Genomic DNA, 27,372 nt, shown 5'->3' with positions numbered 1-27,372 from the left:
TCTGTGTGGCGCAAGTGATTCCCACCGATCATATATTGAAAGCGGTGAAATGCCTTGCACTTCCATCATGCTTTTTTCTTTTTTTTCGTTTCTGATAACAAATATTCTGCTATTATTATCCGTTCTCTTCCCTGGCTCTTCTCTCCAGCTGCTTGATATTCAGTGGTTTCACGCATGTGTGTGGGCTCAAGATATTTGGATTGAGTACCACAAATAATTGCACCATGCGTAAGTTCCCCGAAGTAGAGTGCAAAAGAAATTGCTGCTGGCTGAGCTTACCAGGTAATTCAATTTCAGAAAAAGTGACGTATGCAAAGCATGTTTCCCGCACCGCAGAGTGTCTAGAAGCAAGGCGTAGAGAGCAGCATGCTCCGATCCCTGCCAGTACAATGAAGTATGTTCGTCACGATATCATCACTCAGGCGCTTCCACAGCGACTGCGGAAGTGACACCTTGCACACTCTCCCACATTCCGGTGCACGTGCGGTTGAGGCAAGTGAACGAGCAGGCTGGCAGGTAAAAAAGGGCGGGCGTGCACAGTACGTGCTCTAGAACATAGGCGTGTAGCCGTCAGAAGGCATGCACACTCGACGATGCACATTCGACGCCGCTCACGTGGTCTCTGGGCTTTTGCTCTTGGACTGTACCTGCAACCCACACAGGCCAACAAAGATCCGCCAAATAATTAGCCTGCATTGCGGTTTTCACAAATGATACAAAGCAGACAAAATGTTCCTTCCAAGAAGTTATGGCTCTGCCCTATTTAGCAGCTACTACCGTGAACTCAGGCGGTCTAGACAAAGAATGATCGAGGAGAGCAAATATGCTAAGGCGAAAATTGCAATTCAATGAAATATGCAAAAAAAGTCACAGCTTTGCCATATGGGCAAAGCAATGAATGTGATAGCAACAGGTTAGAATATTACACGAAGCGCAACACTCGTAGCGGTAGGGGCAGTTTGAAGTGAATGTCAGCCGACTGAGTAAAAACGAGCTATTGTGCTAGGGGTCTTCCGTTTGAATCCTGCCATTGGACCATTTTATCCATGCTTATTAATTAAAGCCGCCTTTTTTAGCGACTTCACCACCACTTTTCCGTATCAGGTGTCTCAAGCCTCTTTCCTGGGCCAATCCCAGAGGTAATGCATAGCCGCGCCAATAACATTACATAATTTTCAAGCTTGTTGCAAACATATCTTGAGACCTGTTTGCAACAACCTTTAAGGACAGATACATTAACGCGGAAGTCTTGGATATGTACAATTAGTAACTTCCTGGGACAACTGTTTCGCCTAACTGTCCACGTATGCATCTCCACTTCGAAAAGCACGGGGAAAACACAAATAGGTTCAAGATGTGCGCGTCCATCCGTGGAGGTCACATGATAATGCTAACAACGCACGCGCACATTTGCGCAACACGAACGCGAGTACACAATGCCGTAGTGCACAGGTAACAAGCTTATGCCCTGGGGTACGATGCTAACACTGCAATTATTAAGGGACGTCAGGCACTTTCTAATCTCATAAGAATGAGGTACTCTGTCGCTTTCCAACGAAATTTCTACAGGGCCCCATTACGAAGCCCAACGATGCTTTTCGCCAGCTTCGCAATTTCTGGTAAAAATAATCGCCTTGTCATGTCGACCAAGAAAGCTTTAGACAGCCATGCATCGACGGAAACTACAGAAGACCCAAAAATTGCGCAGTGTGATAAACATCGGGAAGCAAGGCGCACTTACCTGCCAGGGCATGCACAAAGGCTGGGTAGTACCTTTCAGTAGTGCCGTCCTCACTGCTCCAATGAGCTTCAACTTCCTTTGACTTCGAGAAGTCTTCATCGTCGGCAGGCTCGAAAGACTTGATGAGCCGCACGGGTAATATAGCGCGGTAATTATCGCGATACTTTACGTAGGCCAGCATAATACCTGGTAAAGCAGCCTAGAGGACACGCCAACAAACGGGACGTCAACAAGCACACAGCGTGCACATGGCCTACGCGGCTACGGCTACAACCATAAAGTGGCTACAACTTTGTCTACTTCGTGTACAACGCCATAGCCTGACCAATGCCTCCTTTGGCCTGACACGCAGCCTGCCTTGATGTATGTACGTTGCTGTAGCTTTTCCCTTACTCCGTCCTCGCTTAAATAATAATAATAATAATAATAATAATAATAATAATAATAATTTTATTAACCAATCTTCCAAGTACAATTACAGAAAAGATTCGCCTAAGCAATCACAGTGGCTTGTTACGCGAAACCCGTCAGTCCGATAAAGTAATAATAATAATAATAATAATAATAATGATGCAAGCAGACGTACAGGGCCTGATTTATATAAATAATCGGGCGACACGAAAGCGGTCTGGTAAACGGCAAAGCAGAGCGAGCGCGAGCACCAACAACACTCTTCGTCCACGTCTTTCGCTTGCGTCCGTGATTGTCACTACAATAATAATTCATGTAATAATCTCTGAAATTTGCCTTAGCCTGCACCGCCAGATTTCGGAGGCCATGTTTAAACGGTTTTTGCTTCGCCGCATGAAATTGCTCGCGTGCATTTTGACATTGGACATACCACATGTGCATATGAGGACATACATAATTATTAATTTTATAATAAATAAACAGTATTATTAACAAATAAATAAGTAAATTGACCATATAACGCTTCAAATACAAGCAGTGCTTCCTAAAATATGCTAGCAATATAAAAGTGGGTATCTCCTTGTGTGATCGCATTTTCATCATGCGCACATATTTTCGTAAGGAAGGCTCTTGTAGTCGATTTTGGCTGTCAGTTTAGCTCGGTATAACGCCGCACATGCATGCAATCATTTGATTTGTCTTCTGTCCTGTCTGTTAAGATGTGCCGCTTATGAAAGTGCGCCGATTACTGTTTTGCTACTCATATCTTCTTACCTTCCTGTATCTCTAAAATAATTTTGTCGATTACCTCATGGGAAGCAGACCGGACTTTTTTGTATCATCCCTTTTGTCCAATTAAGGCAACAATAAATTAACATTAAACAATGGGCATGACGTCTCATCGATAGTCGCGCGGGTCGGCGCGTGGTCGGGTCCGCGCCAACTTGGCGCGCACCTGCGCGTAGATCGTCCGCGGCAGTGCCGCACCGACGGGGCGAAGGGGAAAGGAGGTTCTCTAAAGATTGCCTAACTCAGATGTAACGAAGGCAGCAGTAATGTCGTTTGCGGTTTCGCATGGATTGACGTGGACAGCACTGGGCGACCTAGCAAAGATAATAAACTTTCTTGTGGGCACAAATGCCTTGCCTCAGAGCAAATTCACTTTTGCGGAAGCTCTGGGCGAGAGACATGCAGGATGTTGTGCAGCATCACTTTTACTGTGAGCCATGCAAACGCGTCATGTGAACACATGGCAATTCAGCAGAGTGCAGCAGCTGTCGCAGCGTCAAAACAACCCAGTCATTAAAAAAATGTCACAGTTTCGCCCTAAGGGCGAAGCAATGAATGCGATAGCAACACAGCAATGTCATACGAAGTAAGGTGAGCGGCTTTGGTAGCAATATGAATTGTAGTAAACATGAGCTAATTAAGTAAGGAGGTGTGCTGCGGCGTAAGTAGACCGACATGACGAGACACTCGATGACCACGAGAAGGCGCATGTGAAACGGTGGTGTTGATGAGAAGCGGTTCCCGTGGGCAGCGCGTGCGAAGGGACACATCTGTAGCGCTGCACTGGCGATCCGGGCAGCATTGCATGTGTAGCGTGCGTTGGAAAATGTGGCCCGACTATTACTAACTGAATGAACAAGCGTGGTGTGAGCGCGCACAAACAAACATGAATAGATCACACTGAATGACTGCAGACAACGACCGTCAAAACTCTGGCAGCAAGCGGATACGCCGGAGCGGCGAACGTACGTGCGGTCTATCGCTTCAACGGAAACGGAGCGCATAAAGGTCAGAGCCGTGTGGAGATAAGAGACGGTGCGAGCGAGCGACGATCGCGGTTCTTGGCAGCGTAGAAGTGCGCCCCCCCCCCCCCCCCCTGCTCCCTCCGGCGCTGGCTTTCCGCTTCCTTGCTTGCGCGTGGGAGATTGAGTGCGTTAGCTCTCCGTGATAGCGCGAGTCCCCGCACGCTTCCGCTGGGGCATACGGCGCGCGGCGAAGATTTTATCCATACGGAACCTCACGGCGACGGCGACGCCGACGGCTGAAATCCGGTTGAAGTGTCCATATAATTGCTATCGCAATAAAATGAAGGGCCCTTCTTCTTCATTCTTAACCTTGCAACGCAACTCAGTCTTATGATTGAACGGACCAAAGAAGAACTACATGAAAGTCTTGAAGTGCTTCAGCAGCCATCATCAACAATTGCTGATATTACGAGAGACCAATGCTACAGTAGACTGAGAGAAGAACAGAAACTTCGCCCTGATGACTTGACATTGAGAGTAAATACTGATGGGAGCCCTGTATGGAAATCTTCTAAGACGTCAGTGTGGCCCCTGCAATTTATAGTTGATGAACTGCCACCGCATTTGCGATTTAAGCACCTGGTTCTCGCAGGGCTCTGGTTCGGTAGAAAGCACCCAGAAATGCAACTGTTCCTTGAGCAGTTTGTGAATGAAGTAAACAGCACAGGGGTGGTGAAGTGGACTGATAAAGGAGATATTCATGTGTCAAAGCCTTGTGTATTGTGTGTCTCTGTTGATGCACCTGCAAGGGCGGCTGTGCAGAACATGGTGACTTTCAATGGATATTTTGGTTGTCCATGGTGCCTGATTCCAGGAGAACACCGAGAAGGTAAGTAAAATATCTTATATTTCTATCAGTCTCTGCAAAATTTATTTAATATGTACGTATATATATTTTTTAATTTGAAAGATTTTCTTGCAGCATATAATACATAGGGTATGTTTATAGACGCATACAGTTTGTAAAATATTGGTATTTCACATAGACAGAATGTATGGTACAATGTAAGCATGCTGATGCATCTTCTAGGTGCAAGTGTCAAAATTTTACTTTGTTACATTAACCTATGTAATTGTTGCGCTCTTTTATATGCATTAGGGAGCATGCGCTACACAATGGTGTCTCCAGTGGAGCAAAGATCTTCAGACCGTGTCAAGAGTGAGATGCATCTGGCAACCAGGTTTAGAGACACCATCAATGGCTTAAAGGGGCCGTCAGCCTTGATGAACTTGAAAGGTAAGTAAGAAGCATTGATGCTCTATTGTTTTCACCTAATTGTAGTAATAACTGTGTCACATGGACATGTCTCAACGAAACTGCCAGCCTTTGTCGAACTCGAATGAGTTGTGATGCTGCCACACGGCACTTCTCAAGTGTTATCAAGCGGTTCACCTTACGGACGAGTGGCACGTGCTTTAGGTTGTCACAATGAAGCTGCACGAAAAACAAAACAAAAAAGCTATAATTTATAGTATCGTGTTTGCATATATAAATTGTCTTTAACTTGAGACTTGCAGCTTACCCTGATAGTTTTTGGAGAATGTTTTTGTACCAGATATTTCTTTTTCATGTTGATTTGATAATGCCGCTAGAGAGAGTGCAACTGCCACTAGAAGGCCTTCAAGATTTCGAGGGCGTTTCATGTAACTATGTGAACTTGATCCACTTCTGACTTGATGGCCATTGAATCTGCCCGTATAGCAGCACCCAATTCGCCGATATGTCGAAAGACTGTCTGTTCGATGCCCTTAGAAGTGCGTGTGTGACCCTGGTATAGATTCCTGAGCAGGTATTTTGTAGCGATGTAGACAGCTATACTAGTCTTATCATCCACCGCTCACGGCCGGCTGATGCCGATGATAACGTGAGCGGACCGTTGCTCTGATCATTGACCAAGCACGAAAAGGCATTAGCATTGGAAAGGCATCGCTATAAAATACCGGCCCTGGCTTCACAGCTTTGCTACTTCTACGCTTTGGGCAGTACAAATAATTCACTGCTGTACATGTGTCCATAATAAACCACGTGCCACGAGTTTTAGTGACAATTCTTTTCAACAGGAGGACTCACTGTTGGGCTAGCTGGCTTTACATTATAATTATGGTACATTAGCCCTTGTCCATTTTGTTCTTTGTGTCTGTTATTAATTTGCATTGTACCGTAACTATAATCGTCTTCAATTATCATAAATATGTGATTCGAGACGAACTAATAATTTTCTCTGCAAACAATGCATGGTGGTGGAAGACATCGCATCATGTGTGATAAATGCTAGAAGCCAATATTTATATTTAAATCTTGCCAATTGACTTTCCGTATGGCAGTTTTAGGGGCCATGTATTAGGTTTTGGTAGGGTCATGGCAGAAGTTATATTATGTGTGCACAGCATAGCTATTTGTTAAAAACTGTTCACCTGACAACAGTTTCATGAAAAGCAGACTTGAAATTGTGAAATCATGAAAGTGCGAAACACACAGGACAAAAAGAAAGACACAGACAGCACGAGCACTAGCTTACAACTGAAGTCAAAAGGAAGCTGTCCACCCCCAGTGTACTTCAGCGCATGTGCAAAAACAACCACAATCAGTGAAGTTTTGTTGGTAGAGAGCTGTAAACCAACATGACAGGGAGCTTTTATTTTTCGAACAAGTGCCTACTGTGGACACACTCAAAAAAGCTTATCACCAGCTCAGCAAAAACAATTCTTTGTTAATGACACAGGTTGTGTACTAATGACTATGCCCAGCCCTAATCATCACTGCCTCAATTTGATTGCACAAACATTCTACACTGCCCCAAAAAATCATCTCCACCGCACAGTTTCATCACGCAATCATTCTACACCACGCTAAACAAAGAGGCAACATGAGTTCAAGTTGCTCCTTTTTGTGTGGAAGCAAGAAAGAAGGTGTAACCAAAATATGCGAGAAAAAGCAAGCATAAAAGTATCTTGTATGTCACAGCAGTTTTCTGCTTGATCAGATGGGCACTTGTACAAAAGAATATCCGACGGAACATGTCACTTCTTTCAAGGGCTAGATAGGTAGTAATCTTGTCATCCATTGTAGCTAGTGCAAGTGTCATCCTGGAAACGTATTCTCGGATGATCACTTTTGACAATTCCATTGCTTTCGCCTCATTTAGTTCATAGCAAGTTGGATGACTGGTGCAGTATTAATTAAAGAGATAATCAGGGTGTAGTGAAGGTGATATTTCCGGAAGTGATTGTCCAAGAATATGTCCTCAGATTTCAACGGGTGCCTTGATTGCGTGAAAATATTCTGAGCAGACTGCCCGGGAAATATTTGAAGCAGTTTTGATACATAAGAAGGCTTCATTGTGGTATGCAAAATCTTGGTCTCATGAAAACTATCTGAAAAGATGGCCTCCTTTTGTGTGGTAAATTATCGCAGATAAGAATCGGCAAGTTAGCAGTGATGTTTATATCGCGATCTGATGCAGAAAGAAAAGGCAGATGTCAGCATAGAATGGTAATGAAGAAATTTGTGCAATGGCTCATCAAGGGGAAATAAACCAAACATTAAGTTCTGAGGCGACAGCAGTTTTTATTTCAAGAAATCTAAATGGTACTTGGCTCGCAGAAAAAGTGGCTGCCATTCTGTTTCATGAGACAGCTTGCCTAAAGCCCCTGGAAGAGAGGTGATGTTTGGAAGAAAAACCGTGGCACCCTTTATGTTTAAGTTGGAAACACGGTGCCAATCAGCATCGCTATCCAGCCTGGGAGAGTGCTTTGCCATGTGCTTGTACGTTGCTCATAGTACCTGTAATAGTGAAACTTAATGGTGTATGTATACTTACCCAAGATGCATCTGTTCATTCAGGTCTGGACCTTGTGAACGGATACAGCGTTGAGTATGTGCCATGTGTCCTACAAGGTGTTGCAAAGCAGTCGACAGAAACAATCCTAGCAAGTTCAAACTCTGACCAGCGCTTCTATTCTGGTAATGTAACTCTTTCTGTTCCCATTCATTTTATAATATTTTGATTACACAGCGTAATTACAAGATGCTTGACTTGTACAATAAGGTGGATTCACGCAGCAAACAAAATCACCCATTGAAATCGCCTGAACATGTGTCATGGGACTTTGCATCATCAGTTTGATGCTTCTGTACCTTGTTTATAATTGCCATGGATGCTTCTTAAGTGTCTTTTCAGTGGATATTTTTAGTGCGTAAAAGTGCACTAGTCCTGGCTGCCAGCATTTCTTTGACATTTGGCATAACTGTCTTCATTGCCTTTGCATTCATCTGTTGCTATGGGTACAGTGTTTATAAAGCATAGCATCAGCAGCGTCGCCTACTCTCAAGCTGTGGCACAGCTAAGCTTTCATTTCATGGACTTTTATTCCTATTTCTTTCCTCTTTCCTCCTCTCCTTCCTATCTTGCATTTCTGTTTGTCTCCTTTCTGAAGAGTAGGCAGGCGTGGTGCCCCTACTGGTCACAGTTCCCAGCCTAGCTCCTCGCCTTCTCTTTCCTGTGTCATAACCATCATCAGCCTATATTTTATGTCCACTGCAGGACGAAGGCCTCTCCCTGCGATCTGCAATTACCCCTGTCTTGAGCTAGCGTACTCCAACTTGTGCCTGTGAATTTCCTAACTTCATCATCCCACCTGGTTTTTTGCCGTCCTCGACTGCGCTTTCCTTCTCTTGTGTATATGTGTATATGTTTACAAATCAAATAATAATAATATTCCTAATCAAGTTGGTTTCCTAGTTTTCTTGCACTTGTCTGCATTCACGTTTTTCTCTTCCAGAAAGTGGCAATGGTTAGTGTATCATCACGTGTGTGTCACTCTACCTCGTTAAATATCCACTCAATCTGGACTGCCATGTTCGCTTGTACATGCAACTCCTGTAGAAAACTTTCAAAAGAATGAACAACCTAAAATGCCATCACAGTTGCTTACTTTCAGAGCCATAGCCAGAGGGTGGCACACTGGGCATGTGCACCCCCCTCCCCCATAAAAAAATCTGGTTTAGTATGGGGCCTGCTCAGATCCCCTTCCTCCCCATCTCCAATCAAGTTGGAGCCCCACCTTCAAAGAAAAGAAAAGATACATGTATATATAAATTCTGGCTACGCTGCTGCTTAGCTTTAACATCCACACTAGCACTTCTGGATTCAATTACTTTTCTTGAGTTTTTTATCTACGCTTCCGATTCTCTCTTCGCCAAGTCAAGACATCTAATATGCAAAGGATTTTTAACTGAAATGACCCTTGTGTTTTATTATGTCCTCAGAATGAAATATTCCACTTCCTTATAACAATTTTTATCCAGGTAATGCTGTTTATTTTGATCTGTTTTGAGCAGTTCATCCACTTGCTAACCGAGATTTATCGGGTCACACTGATAAAAATATATTAAGTTGGGTGGCATTGTCTTTTATAGGCACACCATCACCACTTTCCCGAATAGATGCACGGCTGTTGTCCATCAAGCCACCTCACTGCATTACAAGGCTGCCATGGTCCGTTCAAGAAAGAAGTCATTGGAAGGCATCTGAATAGAGAGACTGGCTCCTTTTGTATGCTCTGCCTTGCCTTAACGACATTCTGCATCAAGAGTACTGGAGGCACATTTCTAAGCTTTCTGTGGGTATATATATCCTGCTTCAAGAGGAACTCACCGTTCTTGAAATTGACAAAGCCAGTAAGGTTCAGAAACAAGTGCCAGCTAGCGCAAGCATGCAAGCCAAATTTGAAGTCAAAACCCTATGCGAGCTTGTGGTAATGCTTGCAGATACTCCATGCTGTACACAGACTATTAGTCCACCATTTGGACCGCAGTGAGCTGACCTGTTGAATTTTGTAGCGCTCGTATGGCCAAAAGCGTGTCCACATAGCAGGGATCTGGAAGATGAGCGTGGCAGATAAGATAAAACGTGTTAGCCACTGCTTTATTCAGTTAGCGGAATGAACATGTACAGGTACCTGATGTAGTAAGCCTTCTTACACATAGGCAAAACGGGCATTAAAATGACACATGGTGTGCATAATGCCACATAATTTAATTTTTTCTGCAAGGTGCAAAGAAATCGAAAGGTCATTAAGGCAGCTAGTGGCCTTCTTGGTGCAAGTACACCTGTGCAAGTTCCCTTACTGTCCCACTCTGTGTTAGTATCTTAATTTCTCAAGAGTGTGATTCTGAGGTGCCAGACAGGGGTGCGTTGGTAAATGTGTACCTACTTTATTTATGATGAACACTTTATTCTCTCCTGCACAAGACTGGCTGAATGTCTTTCCTGAATTTTGTGTGTGTCCCATGGCACACTGCGTAGATGTTTGCTTCTTCCTGGAGTCATTTTTTGACTGCCTGAAATCAAGGGACAGGGGTGTGCAAGTCTCATAGAGGCTACAATAAACTACCAGCATTCTGTATATATTGTTACGCGAAGGACGAGTCAATTAGACGAGCAACTATTTACAGGATATGTTTACAACAGCGGTTGCAGGGCTGACCTGTGTGATTCACAGCGCGAGCCCAGTTCATTCTTCCTCCTGTTTTCTGGTGTGATGGCGGCCGCGCACTTCGTTGAAACAACCAAATACAGCACGCGTGCAACAATATTCTGCCGTTTGCAGCTTATGTATGTACAGACCACCATAGGCTTTGTTGTTCTTTGTGACAACAATGGTTTGATTCTGCTCCTATGCATTGCATTCTTTGGGATATCCTCAGCAACTGTGATCAAACTAAGCAGAGGAAGCCTCCTGCAACCAACCTATTTTCTTGGTTAATAAAACTGCCCTGCCTCATGGAAGGCACAGTCTCAACAGCAGACTTCATATGCAGAGTTGTGTTGCAGTGTGCATCCATCATATTGTAGTAGACCTTTCTTAGCCCTCGTTTGGTGACAAAAGCAAACATGTTCTCAGGATAGCTTCAGGCTGCTTGTCCAATAATTGCCGAAGTTATTGTGGAACTAGCTCACTTGTAAATGAAAGTTAGTTCCGTGTTTAAAATGGTTAAAATTTGTTTCGAAACACAGCAAGGAAAGTCGCAAGACATTTAAGCTGGGTTTCAAATGTTGGAGCAAAAATGATTACGTCATCGAGATAACACAGACAGATTGTCCACTTGAAGCCTCGGAGAAGAGTGTCCATCATTCTTTCGAACGTTGCTGGGGCATTGCAAAAAGCCCAAAGGGCATGACTCTGAAATTAAAAGTTCATCAGGCATAATAAATGCTGTATTCTCGCAATCCTTCTCATCAACAGCGATCTGCCAGTAGCCTGAGCGGAGGTTACTCAAAAAATATTTTGGCCCATGTAGGAAATCAAGTGCATCATCGATATGAGGCAGCTGATACATGTCCTTTTTGGTGATCTTGTTGAGATGGCAATAGTCAACACAAAATCTCCAGGTGTTGTCTTTTTTCGGGATCATGCAGGATACTGGTGAGGCCCACGGGCTAGCGGAACGCTCAATGATGTTGTTCTTCAGCATCTTTGCGACTTTGCTTGAATGGTGCTGCGCTCTGCAGCAGACACACGGTAGGGGCGGTGATGGACGGGACTTGTGTTTCTGGTGTAAATCCGATGAGTGACGACGGCTGTCTGGCTGAGCGGGCGGTCATCGAAATAAAAAACATCGCGGTAACTGAACAGTATGTGCCTAAGGTCTTCAGTTTGAGCTGGAGAGAGGTAGGTAGCGATCATCTTATCGACGTCATGGTAGGATGACGAAGCCGAACTGGAGCACATGACAATAGAACTTACAGCGGCAGAAATAGCGGGCGGAAACAGAGATATGTGGCACTCGTGCACAGGGGTCAGACGAGCCACTGTCATGTTACCGGAAAGAACATGTGCAACACATCCAAAGTTCAGAACAGGAAGCCAAGTAGAATTATCTACAATGGTGACAATGGTACTTGGGAGCACGATGCCATGCTGCAGAATAATGTCGACAAGGGGAGAGATGATGTAGTTGCCATTAGGAACATGTGCTCGAGTGTTAGAAAATTGCAGTATATAGAAGCTGCTTGAGGTGGCAACCGGCCGAATTCGGCAGCATACAGGGACGGGCTATGTGCATCAGAAACAAAGTTGCTGTTGGAAGGAAGGTCCAACTGCACGACACCGATAGTGCAGTCTGTTAGGGCAGAATGGGTCGAAAGAAAGTCGAGCCCCAATATCAGGTCATGTGCACAGTGCTCTAACACAATAAATAAGACGTACGGTGGTTTGGTGGCTGGCAATTGTTACTCGTGCTGTACACATGCCCACAACCGGTGGCATACTGTCATCGCCAACGTGTACTGTGCACGGTGCAGCAGGAATGAGGACCCTTCTGAGTCTCGCGAAGGGTGGCACTCATTACAGACATCTGCGCACCGGTGTCGACGAGGGACTTGACTGGGACTCCATCCACCTCAACGTCTAGTGTACTTCCACGGGTAGGCAAAGTTATCAGGATTTCCAGGCCGGGTCGTTGATGCAGCGTCACCTTCAGGAGCTGCACCGACTAGTTTACCAGTGGCACGAATGCAGGGGAAAAAAGCGGCGGGCCTGCGGCGAACGAGACCGACGACCTAAGGGCGATGGTGACTGGCTGGTACGGAAGGTTGGTGGTATTTTGTCAGTATTCATAGTCGGAAGACTTAGAGAAACGGCGAGTATCTTGATCTGGATGGTTGGACGGGAAGCTCCACCTACAGGGGGATGACCAACGACTATGGCAATAACCAGGGATATGTCCAACACGCAAGCAATTGAAACAAATCAGCCTATCGTCCGGTGTTCTTCAGTCAGCCGGGTTACGACGGCGAGTTGGAAATGCTGAAAACTAGGATGCAGTGGTTGGGTGGGGCCGGTCTTGACTAACAGTGGCATCACGAATGGGGCAGAGAGACTGGAGGCCTCAATTTGCCATGTCTTGTTTGACAATGGCCTGTATACGCGAGACGGAACATGCATTGTCTTGGCAATGCTGACAAGGAACGGCTGGAGACTTGACTTCGAGCTTCACGACGAATAAACAGCATCAAGTTTTCTTATTCATACAGATGAGGTTCATGTGCCTGGTCCTCACACAAAGACGCCGAAGCTGAGTTTGGTAGCCTGTTAATTAAACTGCCGCGCAATGCGGTGACCCTTAATCAGTTTGAAATTGTTGCACTCTTTGATGGTCGCATCTACCGCGTCATAGTTCTTGCAGATAAGCCGGTTGGGTGCGTCATCTGCTATTCCCTTCAAGATGTGGCCAATTTTTTCCGTCTCGTTCATGTCTTTGTCAACTTTACAGCAGAGTGCGAGGACATCTTGAATATACGCCACGCAAGATTCTGTCTACGTTTCAGCATGGGTTGATAGCTCCTTCTTCACTGCCAACTGATGGACAAAGGGCTTTGAAAAGAGGTGTAGAAGCTTCTCCTTGCAGACATCCCAGCTGGTTATGTCATGTTTGTGGTTGTCGTGCCATGATAGCGCTGTGTTTCGGAGGTGGAATATCACATTCGCTAGCATTAGCGTTGCGTCCCACCGACTATTTTCGCTTACACGCTCGTAGCAGGAAATCCAGTCTTCAATGTCCGTACCATCGATGCATTGAAGCTCCCTGGTTCCTGCGGCTGGGACAACATGACAGAGCTCAGAGTTTGTGGCACCCGAGGGGGGGGGGGGTCGGTCCTTGTGGCGCATTGGCCATTGGTCATCGTGTCAGGGCTCACGCGGCGACCGCTGCGGAGCTCCGTGTTGGTACGTTGGTACCCCGCACCTCCACCAAAATGTTGTGAGGCGGAAACAAGCACAAATGTCGTTTATGGAAGGCGAATGCTGAAGGCACCAGCTGACGCTAGAACATTGCAGCAGAAGCACAAGCAGCAAGAACACAACTTCGTCATCGTCTCTTGCCTGCTTGTCCTGTTCTGCATTGCGACAATGTGTTAAAGGAAATTCTTTTAATATAAATGAAGTGTCAGCATACCTAAGTACTTTCTAAGACTGCCCGTGTGCACAAAAGTTGAAAACTTGCAGTGCCAGCGCATGATAAAGTATGACACAGGATAGAAGCCATGCAAGAACTGGTGCCAGTAATTCCATTGTAGAAACATTTCGTTAAAGGTGGTAACAGTGAACGCAAGGCTCTAAGGAGCTCATAAGATCATTTGCAGACGTGTATCAGCTGAATTCTGTAAGAAAATTGCTCTACTCTTGTGCGTACAGTCCTTGACTGCTACAAAGTAAGCATATGTGTACGAAGCGTCAGCATCACCTAAGAATGTACTACCGACCAAAAACGTTTACGGACCAATGGATCTGACAAAAAGCTGAGTATCTCCGAAGCCTCAAAACGCAGCCGGGTATTCCCATTTCAGCCTCTGCTGGTATGTGCTTACAACATTGTGATGTACGATTTTACTTGATACTTTTAGAGGCTGCTCGGATATTTAGCGTTTTCCGAGATACCGTGGTGCATAAATTTTTTTGGTCGATAGTTCATTAAATATGGTAGTCACACGTAAGAGCAATGAAATCACTAGGAATCTTTGATGAAAGGATTTACCTTTAGGGTTCTGTCTCTTTCCATCTTGATCATGAAAGTGATGTGTGAAGCAAAACTTACAAACTTACGTTTAGCTAGCCTAACCAGCTCAGGCCACTTGCACATTGCCCCTGCTTTCCTCCTATTTGTAGCACTTGTCCTAACTGCGATGAAGTATTCTGTGATGAGAGGGGGAAAGGCTATTATTGTAGACACTAAAAATCGCAAAACCACTGACCTTGTTAGCATATTGAATCTCGGGTCATTGCTCCCTAAAAAATGCACAATAGTTGTTATGGTGTCTTCATGTTATAGAGCTTTATCGTGAGCATTCTGAACCTATTTTTGACGTGCTTGTATATGTTCACACAGCTGACTCTGAGTAGAGCCTCGTCTTGTCTGTTTTTATTTTTGTTGTTTCACCTATTTATTTTCCCTTAGAAGCCATGTACCTGCTAGCCCAGCAATGCAGAGCAAATTTCTGTTTAATGCTGAAAGTTCTTGTTGGCTGCCACAAAGCGCTCCGCTGTGGTTGCATGTGGCGAGACTGTCGAGGCTACAAGTTAAAATTTGTGAAAGCACTGTCTTCCTTCTAAACATTACACAGTGTTCTATGCACAAACCCTGTATGCATATTTTCATGTCGGGCAGCATAAGAGTACATGTGTATGGCTTGATGCATTGTTTATCTGAAAATATTTAAAACAAACAAATTAAGGCATACTAGGGTCTGAAAACTATTTTACTTTTCAGAGTCTCTTCTGAAGAACTTCGTGTCAAGGTGTGAAGCATTATATGGTGTGGCATTCATGACGTATAATGTCCATGCACTCCTCCACCTTGGAAACTGTGCTCGTTCCCTTGGGCCCCTTTGGGCACATTCTGCCTTCGTTTTTGAAGGGGGCAATGGCACCATTCTGCAGCAGATTTCTGCAGCAAAGGGCCTTCCGGACCAAATTGTAGAACGTGTCATCATGTTCCAGCAGCTACAGCGTGTGCTTGCAAGTCCACTTCTAGCTTCTGAAGAAAAAAGGTTGTGCAATGGCTTCCTTGGATATGCACCTGTAAAAAACTTTTTGCGTGTGGATGGCCTATCGCTGTTGGGCATAGGCAAGAACACAGTGCTGAGTGCCGAAGAGCAGGATGCCGTGTACGGTCGGTGTGGAGTGGCTGCGCCCACTGCCGTGGAATATGAGCGATTTGTGCAAAAGAAGCAAGTTTTGCATAGCACTGGATTCAGAAGACCTTCAAAATCTGATACAACCTTTGTGCGGACAGATGCTAGGTACTATGCACGAATTGAGAGGATACTTGTGCTTCAAGAGACTTTAAGAGACAGGCTGTTGTGTTGTCATCTGCAGACCCGTAATTATAGCAGATGTTTGTGCCATTCCTCCTTACATAAAGGAGTGTTTTCGTTCGTGTGATGGAACGCGTGACGCGTTCCTGCCCGATGACATTGTTGATAGCTGTTTGTGCATAGATTTTGTGCAAGAAGATAAGATGTTCATTTGTGACCTCCCAAACAAGATTGAAAGGGATTAGAGGGACACTAAAGAGAAAAATATGCTTAGCTGTTCCGCATTACCAAAAGCAAATTGTCTAAAGTACGGCGGATTGGAAGATCCATAAGGGGAACGCTCTACTGCAACTGCATTCCGCAAATCTCTTCGCTGCTTTCAGAATACAGTGGTTGAAACACGTACCGAGCTGCTGATCACTCGTCTATACCACCCCGTCATCACCTGTGCAAAGGGGGATCCGCCAGAAATGAGGGAGGAGTACGTGCTGCAGCGCACTTCGATGCCAGTTAGTACTAGCACAGCAAAGGGCTTGCTCTATTGCAACTAGAGTCATTTACAAGTGGCTCTACACATTAAATGTCACAGATAATAAGTTAGAAGAGAATGTGCGTAATGTGCACACGAATCTGCTTTCAAAATACCGAAATCAACAAAAATAATGCAGCATAGGCCTGAACAGTTTCCAGGTAGCGGTTAATACCACAACTGAGGACGCAGCTTATGAATCTACAGAGGGATCTTAGCAGTAGTATCTAATTCCCACACTGTATTCTAGAGTTCGATTTTCTACCACACCTATTTTTTTGTATGATCTCTTTCTCTTTTCTTTCTTTTTTGAGGCAGTTTCCATCACAAGGGTTCCCAAACTGGGTTCTGCACGACCCAGAGGTTCCTCTAATGGAAATTTAGAGTTTTGCGAGCAGTCAAACCGAATCTAATCCCATGTTCCTTTCAGTGCATTTTCACATGTGAGTTAATTTAAAAATCAAAAGCACCACATTCCCACTTCGGTAGTTTTCATGTAAAAGATCATTGTGGCAGGGGCAAGGGTCACTCGCGCCTGTTTGTAAACGAAAACTTCAGGTGACTTGAAAAGCGATCAGCAGAGCTAACTTAGAAGAGGTGCGCTTCTCGGCTTTCATTACATCATGATTCTGGTAATTTTAGGGTTGCAGTTTCAACTTTGTAGTTGTGATATGAAGCTATATGAACATATTTTTACTAATTAAGGGGACTGGTAGTGCAGCATAATTGCACCATTGTACTATTTGCGATAAGCACATCATAATACTATTGTGTTGAGGGCTACCAAGTGGAATGCATGTCTCTTGCTGCGAAATTGCCCATCAACACTATGGGAGCAGATGTTGAAGTTGTTACTGCAATGAAGAGCATGTCAATCTATGTGGGCTGTGCCAAAACAGGCATGCTGCACTATAACACACGGAATAAGTGCTAATGCAAGAGAAACATCTATTTAGCTGTTCAGTATGCTTATGCTAGATGTATGTTAACATAAAACAAGACGACCAACAAAAAAAATGTCTGACGGACTTCCATAATATCAGCGCCGGATCAGTCAAACATACCTGCAAAGAAATTTGGTGGGAGACGTAGGCCATACATTTAGTCACAACTTACGAACTAAGCCACCCGTACTTAAGAAGATGCTGTGTTTGCCTGAAAAAAATGTGAAGTGGCGACACTGTCTTGAAATTGTTGCGCCAGCTTGCCATGACGTTACATAGATTTTGACATCTTCTCGACCTTAATTGAATCTCTATCAGTAGAAATGGATGCATCGCTTTCTAAAGGAGTCAATGACTCAATTCAGAAAATTTGAACATCTTTTCCTGAATTACAATGGCCTAAATGTGAAAAAATGCTTTGCAATCTGTGATGTCACACTGACTGGGGATTCTGGTGTGAAATTAGAAAAAGAAACTTTTATCATCATTTTCTCTGCTAATTATCACCGTAGTTGTTGCTGCAAAATCAATGCAACTAGTATTTCAAACACACTTTTTATCATTCTGAGCTCAATCAGTATCTATTTATTGTCCCTTTAGTGTCACAGGGTAGGCTCTGCACTTGCAGTGCAATTTTGCGCATAAGACACTTTTTCTGGAAACACATGCATTTGTCTTATCGGTACCTGTAAATTTAATGTTAGTCATTTTATTTAGCTTTCAACTTCCTGCCCACATTTTTCTGAAGTGAAGGTCTGTTAGAAGAGCTGACTTCTGTTTGGTCACTTTATGACATCTTTAGAAACCTACATTTTCTTTTTCTATTGTGTGTGTGTGTGGGGGGGGGTAAATTAGCTTCTAGTAGAAAAGTGTGTGTGGATAAAGCCAAGTATAGCGGGACAGCCAATTTCCGAATCAAAAGATTTGAATATTTTCACATTCCTGCTTGATCCACCATGCGTGCCTGGTACTTTCCTTCTTTTTGAGCAGAGGATGGTATCACTTGCATTTTGCTAGTAATGTACAATCATGTGCTCTGTGCTGTATCCACTGTTGTGTCAATTGCACCAGTCCACGTTTCATGAAAGCTGCTGCATTCATAAACAAATGAGATGCCTTGTGCCAAAGCTGTACCAAAGACCGGTGAACAATGTATGTGACATGAGTATATGCAAAGGATGCTGTACTTGTGTGCGTTTCTCCACTCAGATGGTAGAGGGCTGCGACTGACATATTTATAACTGCAATTGTTGACGTATACTGAGTAATATTCTCTCCATTTATCTTTGATCTTAGTGATAATGGCTGTTTTTGGCTACAGCTGCTTTATGCTTTATTACTACAGTCACCTACTGATACTTTGAATGTCAGTTCTATTAGACTTGCTTGATAATTTGGTCATCCAAGCACTACTCCATAGAGCCACTCCCCAGCCACTCCTTATACCTGCTTCATAAAGCCATATGCATGGTGTGACGAATTTCGAAAGCCATATAGAAATTTCGCTACACATTTATGACACTTCCACGCATCATGTGGTAAAACTTGTAGCCGCAAGCAAATTGAAGCCTTCATTTTTAGGGTTATCATCCTCACCCTTGTCATTGCCAAATTATTTCTGACTTCCACATGCATTTCGAGTACTTCAAGAAGATACGTTGACTTAGTGTCAAACTGTAATTTTCCACCACATAGTTTCTACAAAATAATGCACATTAGGCCTACCAGTGTAGCTGCGACGACTTTGGATGGCATAGTGGCAGGTGACAAGCCATCGTAAGAAGGTTGCTGCGATTTAGTGGCCATGACTAGTAATCAGGCCCAAGACTGTTTACTGATGACAGATTGCTCATTTGCGGGCAGCCTTCTGGTTGCCATACAAGTTGCCTGGGAATTTGTTCTGCTGTTTTGCTTTCTATTCTGTCTGCGTGTCCAGTTATATGTTTGCGTTTCTGTGCACTTCTCTCTGTTTCTGAAAATTGGTTGGCTGCTATATATATATATAGTACACCGTTATATTGCAGCATGTGTGCTAGGTATATATATATATATATATATATATATATATATATATATATATAGTGTACACCGTTGTTCTATTGCAGCATGTGTGCTAGGTAGTTTTTTACCTCTGTGCTATGGCTTCGATGCTGTCGCAAAAGAGGCATACCTTTGTCCACTAAGCCCCATTTTGGAAAGCAGTATATGTACATTTTAGTCGGAATACTTTGTATCTTGCTTTGTATACTTTACATCAATTGCTTTGTTTACATGACAGCAAAATATTTGTATATACTAACCGTTTCTTTTTGTACTATCTTTTTTGCACTAGTGTTGCTATTAAGTAAGGGGGTGGCAATATTCCAATATTAGAATTCAAATCAGACTAGTTCCAGTCATTCTTGTTTTTTGATACTTCTTTAGAAGGGTGGTTTTTCTTTAGGAGTTTAAAAGTACAAGGGCTATGTTTTTTTATGATTCGATCGGTCACAAAATGATAACCACAGTGAAAATCAAAACGTTTATTTGGAAGATTTAGCTACACTTTCCAGCTACTTCACTACATAGTCACCGCTCTGATTGAGACATTTGTCGTAGCGTGGTACCAACTTTCCTATACCCTCGTCATAGGAGGCAGCCGGCTGTGCTTTCAGCCTATTCCGTACACTGGTCTGCAGCTCATTGTCCGAGTCAAACTGCTCTCCTCCTAGCCAGCGTGTCATTAATGAAAGATATGGTAATGAGAGAGAGCCGAGTTTGGGCTGCACGGTGGGTGAACAAGCACTTGCCATCAAAAACGCTGTAGGAGCTTCTTTGTTGCAGCTGCACTGTGCGGCCGCACATTGTCATGAAGAAGGACAATGCCTGATGACAGCATTCCGCTTCACTTGTTCTGAATTGCCTTTCGTAGACGTTCAAGAGTCGCGCTCAAGAGTTGCGCTGTACGAGGCTGCAGTGATGGTCGTGCCACATACATCCTTCGAATTCCACCTAGAGAACGTCATTGCTGTCCCAGAGCACAGTAGTAGCCATACACTTTTTGCTGGAGAAGCTCCACTTCCACTGTTTGCATGAAATGCATCCACTGTTTGGATTGCTCTTTTGTCTCTTCTGTTTCGAAACGGACCCATGTCTCGTCCCCTGTGACAATTTTCTTCAAAAAATCTCCTTGATCATGGTTGCACTGGAACTGGAATGTTAAAGCTGCGCCCATTCGCTGTGTTTTGTGATGGTCGGTCAGCATCGTGGGAACTCGCCTTGCACAGAGTTTGCGGTACTGCAGTCTCTCAATCACGATGGTATAGAGAGCTGACCGTGAAATTTCGGGAAACGAATAATCACAACATAAATTGTGAACCGATGATTTGCTCGAATCGCCTGATCCACTCGCTGAACAAGATCATCAGTTGACACTTGCTTCCTTCCCTGCCTGCCTGCATCATGAACGTCTGCGTCCTGTTTCAAAGTTCCTGCACCCGTGCCGCACTTTGCTGTCATGAAAGTTTTACTGTACACATTACTCATTCGTCAATGAATTTCGGCTGCATTGTACCCCTCAGCATGCAGAAATCGAATGACAGCATGCACTTCACACTTAGCAGGAGACTATTGTTTGAGGCATGTTTACATGCTCACTTTGCGCTCATAATTGACAACTGCGACCTCACACGCTCGACGGGCATACTAGAGACACTGCACAACACATATGCATACGGCGCCATCGGATAGTGACTGGTTTTCATTTCGCGACCGATTGGACCTTGAAAAAAAAGTAACCCTCGTATAAGCTGGAAGGCGGAACTGGGTGAAGTTGACTGTGCTATATGTTGACAAGTGAGCTTCAATATTCAATGTTTATGTCCGAAATTAAACATCCTTTCTTATAATTTGTTGTTGGCATCTATATGCTAAGCGTCTTGAAACTACACAGATGTAGAGGCCGAGACAGTGTATTAAAAAAAGCATTGCAAATGACCTAATTTATGCATTATTGCTCATCATCTATAGCCTGCAAAACAATTTTGCAACAGTGCACTTTTACAATAGTAGCTGCCTTGAAGAACACCACCCTTCAATTATATTGGAACTTTAGTAGGGCATTTTTTTAGAAAGCTTTTTCAGTATCATATTTTCTTTTTATATGCCACATGTATGATTGTCATTTGTACCCATTATAACAAATTATGTTAGAATTGAATTTTTATTGGGTATGGGGATTCCCTGTCTGCTATTATCTAACACCCCTTAACAAAGCCTAGCTGTGGTGCTTCCCACTATACTGACAAGCATGCAGTTTACCATAGCCAGTGCAGTGAAATAGCACATACATAAGCCTATAATGCTTTGACGTCACCATCAGTGTACCCAAGTTGAAGTGAACTCAATAATTATGTTTATGTGCTCTATTTACATCGAAAATGGTGGGAGCAAATACGGCACTGAAGTAGCTTGACCAGCTCCCACTACCTACAAAAGGTGCAGTGGCACATCGACAGGGGGGGATTTCGGGGGTTCTAACCCCCCCCCCCCTTTTTTTGAGTAATGCAACTAAGATGTAGGAAGCGCAATCGTCTGCACACTCGCAAACTTACGCAAAAAGCGCATTTTTTGACAATTTCCCGAGAAGAAATTGAAGTTAGTGCTGTTTAGATGGTATTGGCAAACTAAGGCAAACTGGCAGAGATCCTGGGTGCGCTACTGAAAAGGTGGCAAAGCAGTGCCACCTAATTATTGTGGACAAAACCAACATGAAATACTCAAACCTTTACAATAATAAAAAGAGCATTAATATTAGACACAAATTTAGCAGATTACAGTAGTTAATAATTAAGCATATCACAAAATAATATCCCATCAAAAATGGGACTACCTGCAGTGACACCGTTTGGTAAATCAAGTAATTGTGCACACATCATGCACCTGTCATCATCACTGTGTCACTACCATGGCCCTAAGCCACCTATTATGTTCTCGATGTCACATATATTCACCCATTTTCCTCCCAGAATGTATCCCACCATCCACCCAGTACACCCACCATTCACCCAGCACAGACACCATTCACCCACCATTTACACAAGTCACCCAGTATGCATCCCACCATCCACCCAGTACACCCACCATTCACCCAGCACGCCACCATTGACCCAATTCACCCAGCATATATTCCACCAATGCTACTCACCATTTACCACCACACCCACCATCCACCCAGCATACCCAGGATAAATTACAGCATGCCCAGCACTATTTCCAGCGTGCCCAGCACACTTTCCAGCACACCCAGCATAAAATTAATGATGGGCAATGCTGAGATTTTCAATAGGGAAGTCATTGCGTTTGGGTAAATTTATTTACTCTGTCCGTTACCGCCCACCAAGCGGAAATGCAGGCTCTTCTTTAAAATTCTGACGACTTTTTGTGTTATGTAGCGGACGGTGTTTACACGCTTATTGCTGGAGGTGATTTCAATATTGATGTGAGTAGTGATAATCATTGTACTAGAGAATTTAAGATGGTATTTGCTTCGCATGGTTTTATGAATGTGCTCGAAATACCTACTCGAATAACAATTGAAAGTCAGTCTACTTTAGATTTGTTTATTACTAATTTCTCCCATCGTAAAATCGAGACAGGTGCCTTATCATGCCCTATCAGCGACCATCTACCAGTGTTGTTGTGCATGGAGACGGTAACCCAAACACCAAAACAGCCAAAAGGTATTACATACCAACGTGTAACCAATGTTACTCTTGATGATTTTCGGGATGCTGTTAAACAAGTTGATTTGACGCACATTGCTTGCCTTATTAATGCTAATGAAGCCTATAATAAGTAAACAGTCTCGAAAAACTCGCAAACCGTGGATCACCCCTGAGTTGTGGGTCGAAATTAGGTATAAAAATAAGCTATACAGAAGCTTTATAATAACACGTGCGGCAGAAGATCTGCATTTATTTAAGCAGTTTCAAAATAGGTTAGCAAAAAAACTTCGATCAGCTCGAACAGAATATTACTCCACATATCTAGACGTGAAGAAGGACCGCCATGATGTGATTTGGACCCGCCTAAAATCATTGCTACGTCGTAATCAGTCACACAACCATGTGTGTAGTTTAAATATTGATGGTAAAGAGCTAACGGGAACTGAACTCGCAAATGCTTTCAATGATTTTTTTACAAAAATAAAAACTAATGGGTCGTTGTCGGAAATATACAAGTACATTAACTTTCATAAAGATAATACAATATTTCTAGATCCCGTGACAACGAATAAAAGAGGTTTTTATTCCAATGTTGAAGGAAAATACGATACTAACTGTTATACTCAGCCTAAAGAATAGCAGATGCCGAGATATTGACGACATTCAGATAAAGCCTGTAAAATATGTTGCAGATATTATAGCGCCAGCTATCACACATATTTTAACCTTTGTTTAGATACATCGGTATTTCCAGAACAAATGCAGATTGGAAGACTAACTGTTTTATTTAAAAAGGGAGACAGAAATGATTTCGGCAATTATAGACCTGTGTCTGTACTACCTGTCTTCTCCAAAGCACTACAGAAAATTTTGCACTCCAGATTTACCAAATTTATAAATAAATACAATTTGCTAACACCATGTCAATTCGGATTCCGAAAAAACAAATATACTGAACCACCATATGGTGGTTTTAAAAAGCTTTTAGAATAAAAAGAGTATATTTTGTGACAATTTGAAAGAGAGCTTTTGTGATTGGAATGTTTGTCAACTTCACAAAAGCGTTTGATCTTGTAAACCATGAATTACTTCTAGAGAAACTATGGTACTACGGAATCCGAGGACAGGCTGCAAAACTAATAAAATCTTACTTGTCTAAATGGAAACAAATGGTTGACATACATAATGCGTACTCAGACATAAAACCTGTTTATTCTGGTGTCCAACAAGGCAGTATATTAGGGCCAATACTTTTCAACATTTAATTAATGACATTGTAAACAATAACCCAAATGCCAGATTCATAAAATATGCAGATGATACAAGCATTTTATACTCCGGAAGTGACATTCACGAACTGATACAATCGTGCAACACGACGATAATATCGCTGGGAAAATGGTCCCAATGTAATCATATGTGTGTAACTGAGAGAAAGACAAAAGCGGTAATCTTCATGCCGAAAAATAAACCGGTTTCCCCACACGATAGTATCATATTTAACTCCAAAGAAATAGAAATAGTTAATCATTTTAAATGCCTCGGTGTAGTATTTTCTTCAACTATATCATGGAGAGCACATGTGGACCACGTTGTCAAGCAATTAGCTCGAATAACTGGCGCAATTGGCTGCATCAGATACATTCTTCCTAAGCGAATCAAACTGCTTCTTTACAACTCATTATTTTATTCTCACATTAACTCGCAACACCGTCCTGTCTACAGGAAATTTATATTTTGCACAAAACGTTCCTTCGCAATGTCTTTAATGCAAATTATGGAACAACCACCAAACGCTTTTTTCTTGAAACTGGTATAATCAAAATATTTGATTTGTATCAGTATCGGCCCAGCGTTCGTTTCAAAATAGAAATAAGAAATAATATGGGTCACGTTAGGCATCTAGCAAACTTACAAGAAAATAAAGAGTTACCCTTTCAGACATCCCGAAAACTGGTTGGTGCCAACATCACGCATCAATACGGGGAAAGAGCGCCTGCAACACACCCTTCCTTCCCCTCTCAACGCCTACGAATCTGCTAACATCAACTTGTTTACCTGCACCCAACGAGGTACACGTTCCATATGCAATTCATATGTAAAAGAATGCACCATTGAGTAATCTTTAAATACAGTTAAACTTAATATAGGATGTTTTCTTCGTTCTATTTATATTCTGTCCATTATTCTTTGTCATTCGTGGTGTTATTTCATGCATGTTATTTGACGATTGTCTTAAATATGTGTAATCGCGCTTCTGACGAAGTAATTTCGTTTGTGTACATATAAGTGCAGATAAGATTTTGTTTGGTTTTATGTTTTTGCTATATTGGTATTTTAAAATTTTTTAAACATAAATCCGTCATGTCTTCGATGAGATTGTCGCTGCTGCTTTGTATTTCGGGGCTGCGGCTAAATCAAGCTGTTTAGGACAGCTTTTTCTGCAGCTCCCCTGTCTATTTCTTGAGGCAGAAATAAATTATTATTTATCTATTGAGCATGGCGTTCAATAGAGCATCGATAATCCACCTGCTCTGAGGCGAGTAAATTTTTTTTCCATTTTCGTGTCCTAAATAAATCAGGATACTACCATAACAACATTGGTAAAAATAGTGAAAAGACAAGCTGTGTTTCGTTCGTGACAATAATGGAGAAACCAGGGAGCATTACACTTGGTGTCTAAGAATAGTTTTGCATAGACCATAACTTTGACGTAGAAACTGGAAGAACAGAGAGCAAAGGATTTCGCATAGCGGTAGAGAAATGGCAATGTCAGTTTCAAATACGCCTGCATCTCGAGGAAACAGAAGATTAGACAGTGCATCGTCGAATAATTTATTGCCACACCCTTTAACAGGTTGAGTTGGAACGTTAATAAGACATTCATATGTAAAACAATGACAGCATGATGATTAATTAACCTTGTTGGAGGACAAGTATGTAAGCCTATTGTTTGTATCGCCCATATTTTATAACATTCTTGTTTTCCATTGATAATCTTGCCATGACATTCTGGAGGGATATACGAGCAATGATACACAGGAAATGAGGAACAGAGAGAGAGAGAGAGAGAGATCAATGAGATGCGAAAGGTAGGGATGTTAACGGGAAGGTAGATATCCAGTTTGCTACCTTGCACTGGGAAAAGGGTAAGGGGAGACAGAAAGACAAAGAAAAATGCACACACTTAGAAAGAGGGGAAGATTAAAAAAAACATACAGAAAGGAACTCAGGAGCGTCACAGTCCTTCATACAGGTCGCTTGACCGGAGGAACTTCAGTAGCGCCCTCGTCGCCTTCTGGTGTGAGGACGGTATCAGCCGGCATTCTAACATCGTCTGCTTAGAAAGCGGCCCGTCGTCGAGGCATGCCAACTCCGTCAGAGTGACTGTCTCTGGAAGCTGTAACGGGGACAATGACACAGGATATCTTGGATTGTGTCCTCACTGCCGCAACTACCACAGGCAGCACTGTCAGCCATTCCGATGCGCAAGCAAAAGCATTCGTAAATGATACTCCGAGCCACAGTCCGCAGAGAGCAGTTGTCTCGATTCGAGGAAGTCCAGATGCAATGCGTAGCCGGAGGGATGGGTCCAGGTGGTACAGTCGAGTATGCTGGAAACCAGGTGTGTTCCACATGGATCGTGTGGCATCACGCGCGTGTATGCGAAGCTTTGTTGCTGCATCGGCTCTTGATAACGGGATGGGTTCCTTCACAGCATTTTCGTGAGCCCTCCTCGCAGCTTCATCAACCTGTTCGTTGCCCAAGATGCCGCAACGGCCGGGCAGCCACTGAAAAGTGATGTCTTGTCCTTTTTCTGCTAGTTGGTGATAAAGGTGCCTTATTTCCAGCACAAGTTGGTCCTGCGGTCCACGACGTAGAGCCGATAGCAGACAATGCAGGGCTGCCTTCGAGTCTGTAAATATGCTCCATCTTCGCGGGAAGTCTTCGTGAATCATGTGAAATTCGCAGCGAAGTGCAGCAAGCTCCGCAACAGTCTACGTTGTCCGGTGAGAAGTTTGAAACTGAATGGTCACGGATTTTGCGGGGGAGATCACAGCCTCTGTAGATCCGTCAAGAGTTGTCGAGCCATCAGTGTAAATGTGTGAATGGTCCTTGTATGTCTCGTGCAGCATGAGGAGAGATATCTGCTTGAGAGCTGGGGACGAGAGTCCTGTTTTCATTCGAATCCCTGGTACCGAGAGTCGAACTTGTGGACGAGCCAAACACCAAGGAGGTGATAGCAGTCTCTCGGCAGGCGTATAATCTCGAGGGAGGCAGTCACGGTACGCCGATATCGCCTGGCAAAAGGAGGCATTGGGTTGGTCATTCGGCAGAGGGGCGAGGTGATGGAAAGGGGAGCGGACAATGTGCCTGATGTGTGCTCTGAGCACTTCCAATGTCATATGAGT

General features: G+C 43.4%; 1 pseudogene; it reads left to right on the top strand.

The window, feature by feature from the left end:
* Positions 1-4,587: 4,587 nt before the first annotated feature.
* On the top strand, positions 4,588-22,401 carry LOC119463516 (uncharacterized; annotated as a pseudogene).
* Positions 22,402-27,372: the final 4,971 nt, after the last annotated feature.

The sequence above is a fragment of the Dermacentor silvarum genome, chromosome 9 (genome assembly GCF_013339745.2).
Source record: "Dermacentor silvarum isolate Dsil-2018 chromosome 9, BIME_Dsil_1.4, whole genome shotgun sequence".
Lineage (NCBI taxonomy): Eukaryota > Metazoa > Arthropoda > Arachnida > Ixodida > Ixodidae > Dermacentor > Dermacentor silvarum.
The sequence above is the reverse complement of the archived record's forward strand: the minus strand, read 5'-3'. Positions and strand labels throughout refer to the sequence as shown.